At 38.4% G+C, this 10275-nt stretch overlaps 1 long non-coding RNA gene across 1 annotated transcript in view; it reads right to left on the bottom strand.

The window, feature by feature from the left end:
* The window catches only part of LOC136393086 (uncharacterized), a 32280-nt gene extending 22435 nt beyond the window's left edge, over positions 1 to 9845 (bottom strand). The window contains exons 1-2 of the long non-coding RNA XR_010749033.1: positions 9776 to 9845; positions 9602 to 9673 (exon numbers count right to left, since the gene is read on the bottom strand). This is a non-coding gene — a long non-coding RNA (uncharacterized lncRNA). The remainder of the gene's footprint in view (positions 1 to 9601; positions 9674 to 9775) is intronic.
* Positions 9846 to 10275: the final 430 nt, after the last annotated feature.

The following is a 10275-nucleotide window of genomic DNA, read 5'->3' on the forward strand; positions in this document are numbered from 1 at the left end:
GTAACTAGGAATTGTACTTTATACAATAGATATTAATAAGAACCATTACACATCAACTGCATTAAGAAATCCAACCATATATTAAAAATATATGGAAAAATAATGGCTTTATCATGTCATGTCCCAGAAAGAATATTAGGCAGCTTACAAAATGTACATGTAATTATAATTTAAGGTTAAGGAATGAATGGGGACAGGGTGGGGGCAAGGGTTCTTATGGTATATCTTTTTATTTTCTTTTGATCTTTGAACAATGGAAATGTATAACTATTCAGAAAGTTAAATTTTTTAAAAATCCGGAATTTCCATTCTAAGCTGAGGAGACAGGTAACTGGACAAGTTTCAGCATTAGGCTGGTGGTGATGTTTTAGATCTGCTTTGGTTCATATCAGACAGGAAGCAGCAAGGTATGAGCTCTGTGCTGCCTTAGTAGAGAAGAAAGGAAGTCAGTGATTATGGACCCAAATGTTTAAGAAATTTTTCAGGATAAGAAAAGTGAGCATATCATCTCAGGATATGATACATGTGGGTAGACATATATAAGAAAATCCTGTGAGTATCTATTCTAGGACAAGGATACTTTATTCCACACTTCAATTTAACATTTTTGCCTAACATGTGGTGGTACAGTGGATAAAGCATCGACCTGAAATGTTGAGGTCACTGGTTCGAAACCCAGGGTTTGCCCAGCCAAGGTACATAGGACAAACAACAATGAGTTGATGCTTCCCATTCTTCTACTCCATCCCCACTCCTCACTTTTCTCTTTCTCTCTCTTCTCTCTCTAAAATCAATAAATAAAATCTTTAAAAAATTTTTTTTCTCAAAGTTTAAAGAAAATTTTGTACATGTTAGATTATTCTCTGAAAGAAAAAAAAATTTGGGTTCTGCCAGAGATGGAAGCTAATGATGATATCAAAGGGAAAGCGTTTGTTCCTCTGAAGAACACTTCCAGTTCAAGCCCCAGATCTATTATGACTTTCACGAGGTATGTCAGCCAGATACAGGCAGTACTCTTAGTGTGGAAAATCCCTCTATTTTCAAACTAGGATAAGTCACTTCTCAATTCGTTGCTGTTTTACCCAGCATTTTGTTGGCCATCCTACCTGGATCACTTTCCTCCCCTGACTGTGTAATTCCTTTACTTACCATACTGAAGTCTTTATGTATCTCAGGACTTCAAATTCAAGGGGGTCACATTAAACTGATGTGTTACCCCCAAACCACTATCTTCTTCTATCTTTACTGTTTATTAATTTTAACTAGTAGACTTCAGTTTTAGAACAATCTATAAAGTTTTTTATAAACAGTAGGTTTATAGAAAAATTGAACAGAGTCCCATATACTCCCCCCCCGACCCTGCTGCAGTTTTCTCTATTATTAACATCTTGCTTTACTATGGTTTATGTTTTACAAATGTGATGTATTAATATTAGTTTACTAATACCTAAAGATCATAGTTGACAGTAGAGTTCACTCTTTGTGTTGTATATTCTATGGGAATTGGCAATGTATACTGGCATGTTGCCCACTATCACAGTATCATACAGAATAGTTTCATTGCTCTGAAATCTCCTGTGCTTCACCAACTCATTCCTCTTATTCTCTCCCTCCAACTCCTGGCAAGCACTCATCATTTTACTGTCTCCATATTGTTTTGCCTTTTTCAACATTCCATAGAGTTGGAATAATACAGTATGTACCATGGCATAATAAGAAATACATATTTGGTCTTTGTCCCCAGTTTCTGGCAAGCAGTTCCTAATACTCTTATATCAATAGTTTCCAGAGGGATAACAAGTGTCTTTTGAATGCTAATGCGATAACTGGTGGAGTGGGAGGGGGGCCCTAAATAGCTTCAGAATAGTGGCTGGTTGCCAGAAAGGTCAAGGCTTCATAATAACTTTTAGCCCCACCCTCAACCTTCAGGAGGAGAGGCAAGAGATAGAGTTAATCATCAATGGCCAATGATTTCATCAATTATACCTGTTTCTGAAATAAAATATAAATTCCTCAGCAGAGTATTCAAGGCCCATCAACAGCAGTCTCCCAACCTCCCTTTTTAATCTTCATTTCTAAGACTTCCCAGTTCGTGCCATCATAACCATCAATATGAACATTTTGCCTTGTTGTTGGTTTTACCAGCTGACCCTTTATTCCTTCTAGTCTCCCTATCTCAAATGTTCTGCCCATATCAACAACTTTATTGATACAGTCAGAGTTGTTTGATTCTTAACTCAAATGATACCTCTCATATGAGATATTTTTATTTTTTGTTTGAAATAATTGGGCAAAGAAATGATTTCTGTTTATAAGAAGTAATTTAATTGAATATATTGGGGTGACACTAGTTAACATAATTATAAAGGTTTCAGGTGCCTGATTCTATAACATATCTCTGTACACTGTATTGTGTGTTCACCACTCCAAGCCAAGTCTCCTTCCATCGCCATTTATCCCTCCAAACCATCCTCTACCTCCTCCACTCCAGCAATCACTACACTGTTGTCTGTGTCCATGAGTTTCTCTCTCTTTTCTTTTGTCCTTTTATGCTCAATCCTTCCACACCCCCCAACCCAGCTTCCACTCCCAACAGCTGTCAGCCCACTCTCTATGTATGGGTCTGTCTCTATTTTGCTTGTTAGTTTATTTCATTGACTAGATTCCACATATGTGTGAAATCGTACAGTACTTGTCCTTCTCTGATGAGCTTATTTCACTTAACATAATGCTCTCCAGGTCTATCCATGGTGTCACAAGAGGTAAGATTTCCTTCTTTTTTATGGTCACATAGTATTCCATTGTGTAAATGTACCTAAAGACCATAGTTTACAGTAGAGTTCACTCTTTGTGTTGTATATTCTATGGGAATTGGCAACGTATACTGGCATGTTGCCCACTATCACAGTATCATACAGAATAGTTTCATTGCCCTGAAATCTCCTGTGCTCCACCAACTCATTCCTCTTATTCTCTCCCTCCAACTCCTGGCAAGCACTCATCATTTTACTGTCTCCATATTGTTTTGCCTTTTTCAACATTCCATAGAGTTGGAATAATACAGTATGTACCATGGCATAATAAGAAATACATATTTGGTCTTTGTCCCCAGTTTCTGGCAACAGTGTTTTATCCACTCACCTACTGATGGGCACTTGGGCTGCTACCAAATCTTGGCTATTGTAAATAATCCTGCAATGAAGCATAGGGGTACATATATTCTTTCAAATTAATGTTTTGGGTTTCTTCAGATAAATTCCCAGAAGTGGAATCTCTGGGTCATAAGGCAGTTTCATTTTTACATTTTTTTAGGTAACTCCATACTGCTTTCCAGAGTAGCTATATCAATCTGCATTTCCAACAGCAGTGCACAAGGGTACCCTTTTTCCACATCTTCACCAACACATGAGATTTTTTAAAATAGATTTCTTTCTTCTCCTCATGTTTTATAACATTTTTTATTCTATGACTCAATTTAAGCATTTTCTATTGCAGTTATTTGTCTATTCACATTTCTTTTCTACTGGCATGCAAGTAACCAGGGTCTATATTTCTTCAACTTTGTGTCTCTTATGCCATAACTGTGTCTAGCAAATACTGAGTGAATGAAAGAGTCGATAAATGTTGTGATTTTTTTCATAACGCATTTCTAGAAAGTAGAGAGGGTATGATTTTGAAAAACTATCATCTTTATCAGTAAACAGCTGTTGCCCAACTCACCTTTTTCTCATCATCACCATAATTAGAGGGGTTTTTTTAGACTTTCTGGTTGTTTTGGTCCAAAACCCAGTGCTTCCTGTTATTAAACCTGCTGCAATATTTTAACCTAATGTGAAAGCAGCAAAACCAAAAACTGCATTCTAACTTGTCAGCATCTTTTTCTTTATCCCTTTTATCTCTTAATTTAAATCCTTTTCCAGCTTTCCTAACTATTGACATCCTTTGAGAGCTTTCATGTTAGTGTTGCCCATCATGAAGTCACCTTGCACAAACCAGCCCTCCCAAGAGGAGGGCAGGTTCCAATTAAGCTAACAGACAGCAGGCTGAAAACAGTGTCCATTGACATTGGAATAGCACAATGTTTTTAAAAAATGAAAGTTTCACAACTTTTTTCCCAAAACAGTCATGTACAAAGCAGCTCACTTGCAGGGAAGACAAGAAGGCTCCATCACAGACACTGTGAGGTAAAAGGGCAAACGGAGAGAGAGGATGAGCTCTCTAGAGAGAAGGAGGCACAAGTCAAGTGCTCTTGGCAGAAGCATGGGCTTTGTCTTCACAGAGTCCTGAATCTGAAAGAAGGAATCTACTTCTTACCAGCTTAAAGAACTTGTTCATCTATTCAACAAATATTTTTAAGTGCTTATAAAGTTCTAAATTCTGGGTATATGATAGTCCAGAGATCAAGTATGGTCAGTGCCCTAGTGGAGTTTGCAGTCTAGCAGGATATAGACACAAAGCAAATAAAGCATCAAATTAGTTTGAACTTACAAATTATGATGAGTGATATGAAGGAAAGGAACAAGGTGTCAAGAATGTCAGTAATGGTAAAAACCTGCTTTGAAGGTTGTTGGTCAAATAAGTTTGTAAATATGATGTATATGTTTGCTCGCTTATAGTTTGCATTGGGTGTGGGAGACAGGCTGTAAGCTGGCAAGGTCCTTATAGCCTAAGGTTTAGTTTTAAGACTAAGCCTTTCCCACTCTTTTAATACTAACATCTTTTCAACGTCCTTCTAATATTAAGATCTTCTCAACACTAAGCTTTTCCCCACACCCTTGACTGTTGCATGATGTGGGGTGGTACACTCTTAAGAGGAATCCCATTTATGCCTCAGATAAGTGGCTTTGCATCAGAGACTTCCTTATTTGTATATTGGCTTAAAGGCTTTGATTTCTACACTATGAAATAAGGCAGACCAGGGGCTCTCTCATGCAGCTTCTGCCATCAGCATTGCAGAGGAGAGGCAGCCAAGATGGCGGAGTGCTGAAGGAGAAGCCAGTTTATGCAGAGTTTGTGCAGAGAGAAGGAGATGGGGAACAGAGGTGAATAAGGCTGGTGGGGCCTTTGATTCTAAGAATACTCGGAGGAGTCAGTGGCTTTGGGAGCCCTGAATGGAAAGGGAAGTGTTTTCTCGCTGTGTGTATCTTCTTGCCAGCTGGGTGTGAGCTAGGATTAAAGGTAATGACCCACCAGTTCTTGGCTTCATTGTTTCATTACCGTTTGTCCGAATCAAATGCAAACTTGCATGGGGTGGGTGGCTGTGATGGTGGCCGTGACTACTGGCTTTACAAAAGTACTTTTTACAAGATGTTTCAGTTGATATGAAAAATCAAGAGCCAGCCATGAAAAAGTGTGAGGGAGAGAAAAGGTGTTTTACTTCATTCACGAGAAGAATGTTCTTGTGAGAGTTTACATACTAAGTGCCTGGCACAGGACTGGCCTTTTTTAAATTCTCACCAAGTGATCATTATTGTTACTGCTGTGACTGTAGACCTTATACACTTGGTAGCCAACTTATAGAAGCCTACTAATCACTGAGCAATCTTTTAAACTTAACAGATATTCAAAGAATAAGCACCAACAGTCACAGCTTCAAACAAGAGGGAAATACATAGAAATTTCTACAAAACACAGAGAAAATCTCATGAGAAATTCAGCATCCTTTCTCTCCTCTTTTCTTGATTAGTCCTTCATCTGGATTTCTGTATTATGACAAAATTTCACTAATTCATATGCTGATAATTAAAGATTTTACATTTGTTCTGTGAGGCAAATGAATAATGTAATCAAAATGTAAGGAGGCAGAAGGCTTAATTTAATTAAGGAAAATCATTGTTTCTGAGCAGATTTAACCACATACATTTGCATACAATTAATGTGTTGATTACAAATGACTTGGATTTTCTCTTTAAAGCAAGGCAAGTTAAGCTCTTACTCTGTAGCACTTGACCTTCATAAACTTTCATTTCTTGTTAAAGTTTGCCATAAATAAGCTATGCCACTAACTCAGAATGATTCTTTTCTTCAGTTACTCTAGATTAGAGTTTTCTATTTGGCCAATACTAAACTGATCTGCTTTCTTTTAGTAGCTTTTTGTAATTTCTATTTTGTCATTTTCCAGAAGTTAGTGGATCCAATTAAGGTGGACTTTTTTATGGTTAAATGATCTCTGTAATAGTTATAATTTGATAAAGATTGAAAGGGTGTTCAAGGTGTAATTTTCCTTCCTTTATTATTCTGCCAAACCTTTCTTTCTATAATCCTCAAGACTATTCCCACAACTCTGATTCCATATGCCTAGAGCCCCATAAGGGCCCCATATGGTTCTCTACATACTTTTTTTAAAAAAATCTTTGTTCTCTGCCTCATGGGAGGAGGAGATGAGTTGTTAGAAGACTTGTGCAAGTTTTAGCACAAAGATCCTAAAGTCAGGCCTTCTATTAGACAAAAGGCTTCAAACTTGGCCCTGAAGGACTAGTGAGTTTTAATAATCTTGAATGATAATCTTGACATCCCATAGGAAGAATGGTTTTAGGTCATCTCTAACATGGGTCTTATTCAGATCATCTCATTAAATATTCTAAAATATACAGGATCACTATTAGACAAGTTATGGCACTGTTAAAGGTTTTTAAATATATATAGTCATGATGGTCATACAGATGGCAAATGAACATGTGTTAAAGATTTTATTTAATCTATCATTAATGAAGTTGATAAGAAGTTAGAAGAACTTTAAAGAAGACTCCAAAAACAATATGTAATGAATATTGAAATGAATGTGTAAATGGAGGCAACATCAGCTTCTACCATGGTGAAGGAAAGGAATCAATAGAATCTCTACAATACTGAATTCATTTGCATTCCCAAATAAAAAATTATTTATTGCTATCAATTATCTACAATCTATAGAATTAAGGACTAGCTCAAAGGCAGTAAAAGGCCCAGCACCTCCATGAAATCAGAATTGGATTGCCCAGAAGGGAATGTTTTAACCAAAGCCGAGTTTTGCACTGAAACCCAATTTTCCAATTGCAGTGCAAATGACACCCACACTTTCCACTCTTATCCTCATATTCATTCAGCCACAGATAAATATTGAAGTATTCTAGTCTGCCAGACAGAATGCTACTCGCTGGGAACCCAGAAGTGAATCGTACATAATCCTTATCATCAAAAAGTTTAAAATATGCCCTGGCCAGTTGGCTCAGTGGTAGAGCCTGGGGTACAGGAGTCCCAGGTTTGATTTCCGGCCAGGGCACACAGGACAGGCGCCCATCTGCTTCTCCACCTCTCCCCTTCTCCTGCCTCTCTATCTCTCTCTTCCCCTCCAGCAGCCAAGGCTCCATTAGAGCAAAGTTGGCCCGGGCGCTAGGGATGGCTCCATGGCCTCTGCCTCAGGCGCTAGAATTGCCCTGGTTGCAACAGAGCAACGCCCCAGATGGGCAGAGCATCGCCCCCTGGTGGGTGTGCCGGGTGGATCCCCGTCGGGCGCATGCGGGAGTCTGTCTGACTGCCTCCCTGTTTCCAACTTCAGAAAAATACAAAAAAAAAAAAAGCTTTAAGTATCACAGGGAGAGATATAAGAGCAAGCAAAGAAGGGCAAAAAGTGCCAGGAAGTTATAATAAAGATTTATGTAGAACATATAAATAATTGGTAATGCTTAACATGATAGAACACTTTCTATATTTAGTATAAAAAGAACACAGAGCCTGACCTGTGGTGGTGCAGTAGATAAAGCATCAACCTGGAACACTGAGGTTACTGGTTCAAGACCCTGGGTTTGCCTGGTCAAGGCACATACGGGAGTTGGTGCTTCTTGCTCCAACCCTCTTCTCTCTCTCTCTCTATCTCTCTCTCTCCTCTCCAAAATGAATAAATAAAAATAATTAAAAATTAAAAATAAATAAAAAGAACACAGAAAAATTTAGGGGACAGAAATAATGAGTAACCTTCAGTAATGTGCTTATATGCCTGGAATTGTTCTAAATGCTTTTATATGATTGTTTTGTTTAAAACTCATAGCTGCGTGTGATAGATACACTGTCTACCCATTTTACAGATGAGAAAACTGAGGCACAGAGGAATTAAAAAAAATGTATCTAAGATCTCACAGGTTGTAAGTGATAGAGGCAGAATATAGACCTAAGTATAATGCCAGAGCCCATACTCCAATTTCTATCTCATACATTTCACAAAGGCTAAGACATTTAATTCTATCTTGGCTGAGGATTGTGCATGGGAAACTGGAAAAAGAGACACCTGATCTAAATTTTGAAAGATGATGGAGGTGCAACTACAGGTTGGGACAGGGGCTTTCCAAAAAGAAAGGGGGCCACATAAGCCAATGCACCAAGACCTGAATTGCTAGGAAAAAGACAAATCCTGGAGAGCCTCATAGTCCAAACTAAAATGTTTAACTTTATGTATGGTAAACAGATAATTGACAGAGTTTAAAGCTGGGGAGAGTCATGATCTAGTTGGCTTTTTAGAAAGAACTGTGCTGTTATTTTTTTGATAGCACTCTGTAATATGAAGGATGGATTAGAGATTGGGGCAATCATTAAACCTATAGGGATAGGGCATGAGTGTGCACATGTACACACACACACACACACACACACACGTGAAGAAAGCAGACAGAACTCAGATACAGAGCTGTCAGAGTCCAGTGATTTTAATAGCACTTATTTTAATGTGACTTCTAACAAAGTTCCTATTTTAAGTTATTGGGAGATGAGGTAGAAAAACAATATAAGAAGAAGCAGATTTGGAAGAAAGATGAGCTTAGTTATGTGGGCATGTTGAAGCTGAGGTAAAAAAAAAATCTGGAAGAAAGTGGGATACCAAGGATTAGAGCTCAGGAGAAAACTCTAAATGGGGATAAAGATTCCTGAATCTCTCATAGCAAGGAGGTAATTAAAACTATGAAACAGAATGCAATGACCCTCGATATGCAAACAAGCCAAAATGGTAGACAGAAAAAAGTTAGGGCACAATAACAATAAAAGTGTGGACCAAAAAAGAGAACCCCATGGAGGACCAGGAAGGAAGAGAAGCAGGGATTCAAGAGTAAGAGAGTTGCAAATCCTAGGGAGGGTTGATTGAAATGGTTAATTTCAAGTGTCCCAGACTAAAGAGGTCCTGCTGAGGCCAGACCCATCAGTTCCTTTATGGAGCAGTTTCAGTGACGGGGAAGTATAGTTGGAAAAGTTGCTTGAAAACTGAGTAGAAACACCTACATAAACGTAGCAGATGGGAAACACTCATTTAACCTTGCTCTTCTGAATCCACCAAAGTAACAGTGAAGAGATTTTTAAAGCCATTGTGACTTGCAAAGACAAAGCAAACAAGGCAAGGAGATAACAGAAAAATTTTGGAAGCAGGAAAACTGGTAGATGAGTGGAAGATGATTTAACAAAGTCAATAAAGAGGAATCCTAAACCAACAGCGAGAAAAGCTAAGAAACCAACCCATTCACACCCCTCCACCCCCGTTCAAATATTCTGGAAGTAGTAGCACCAGATTCTGATGCTGTTGGAAGCCTGAGTGAAGGCAGGACACACAGAGAAGGATTATTTGAGTATTTGTATAAAATACCAGACTCCAAGATGGCCTCCTATCTCCAGCATGTAGGACTCACTGCTTCATGGAAGACTGGAAATTCGTGGTCTGCAGAGTGAAAAAAGAAAATGTTCTTGCACCAGAAGACCCCAACATAATCCCTGGAGGTGTACCATACTGAATTCAAGAGGATAAAGGAAGACTTCATACCAAATAATGAAACCTTCAGCCCTCCTCCCTAGTTCTGCCCTGGAAAACTGGCAGTCAGGGTAGACCTGCCAGGCAGGAGAGTAAATGAGTCTTCCTCAGAGACTTTGACCAGCCTAGGAAAAACAACGTAAAAATACTGACATCAGGAGTTCCACAGAGAAAGAGCCCAACCTGCTCTCCACCACCAAGTCCACTGTCCACAGTACGGAATGCACCCAACCCCTTCAGAACTTTCCATCAGCACTTTTCCCCCATCAGCTTTTTTGTACTACTTCCACCTTCAACTTAAGCAGACAGTCAAGTGTCCCCAGACAATCAAAGAAAATCTTTAATGTGAAAAGACAGAAAACAAAACTAGCAACAAATAATCAACCATGCAAAAAGGTGAAAACCTCAAAAAAAAAAAAAAAACCCTACCATTTATATAGTCAGAGAGAGAAAATGTTTTACCCTTGAAATATTTATATAAACAGAATATATAAATAAAGGAAACACAGAAT

Source organism: Saccopteryx leptura, chromosome 2 (genome assembly GCF_036850995.1).
Source record: "Saccopteryx leptura isolate mSacLep1 chromosome 2, mSacLep1_pri_phased_curated, whole genome shotgun sequence".
Taxonomy (NCBI): Eukaryota; Metazoa; Chordata; class Mammalia; order Chiroptera; family Emballonuridae; genus Saccopteryx; species Saccopteryx leptura.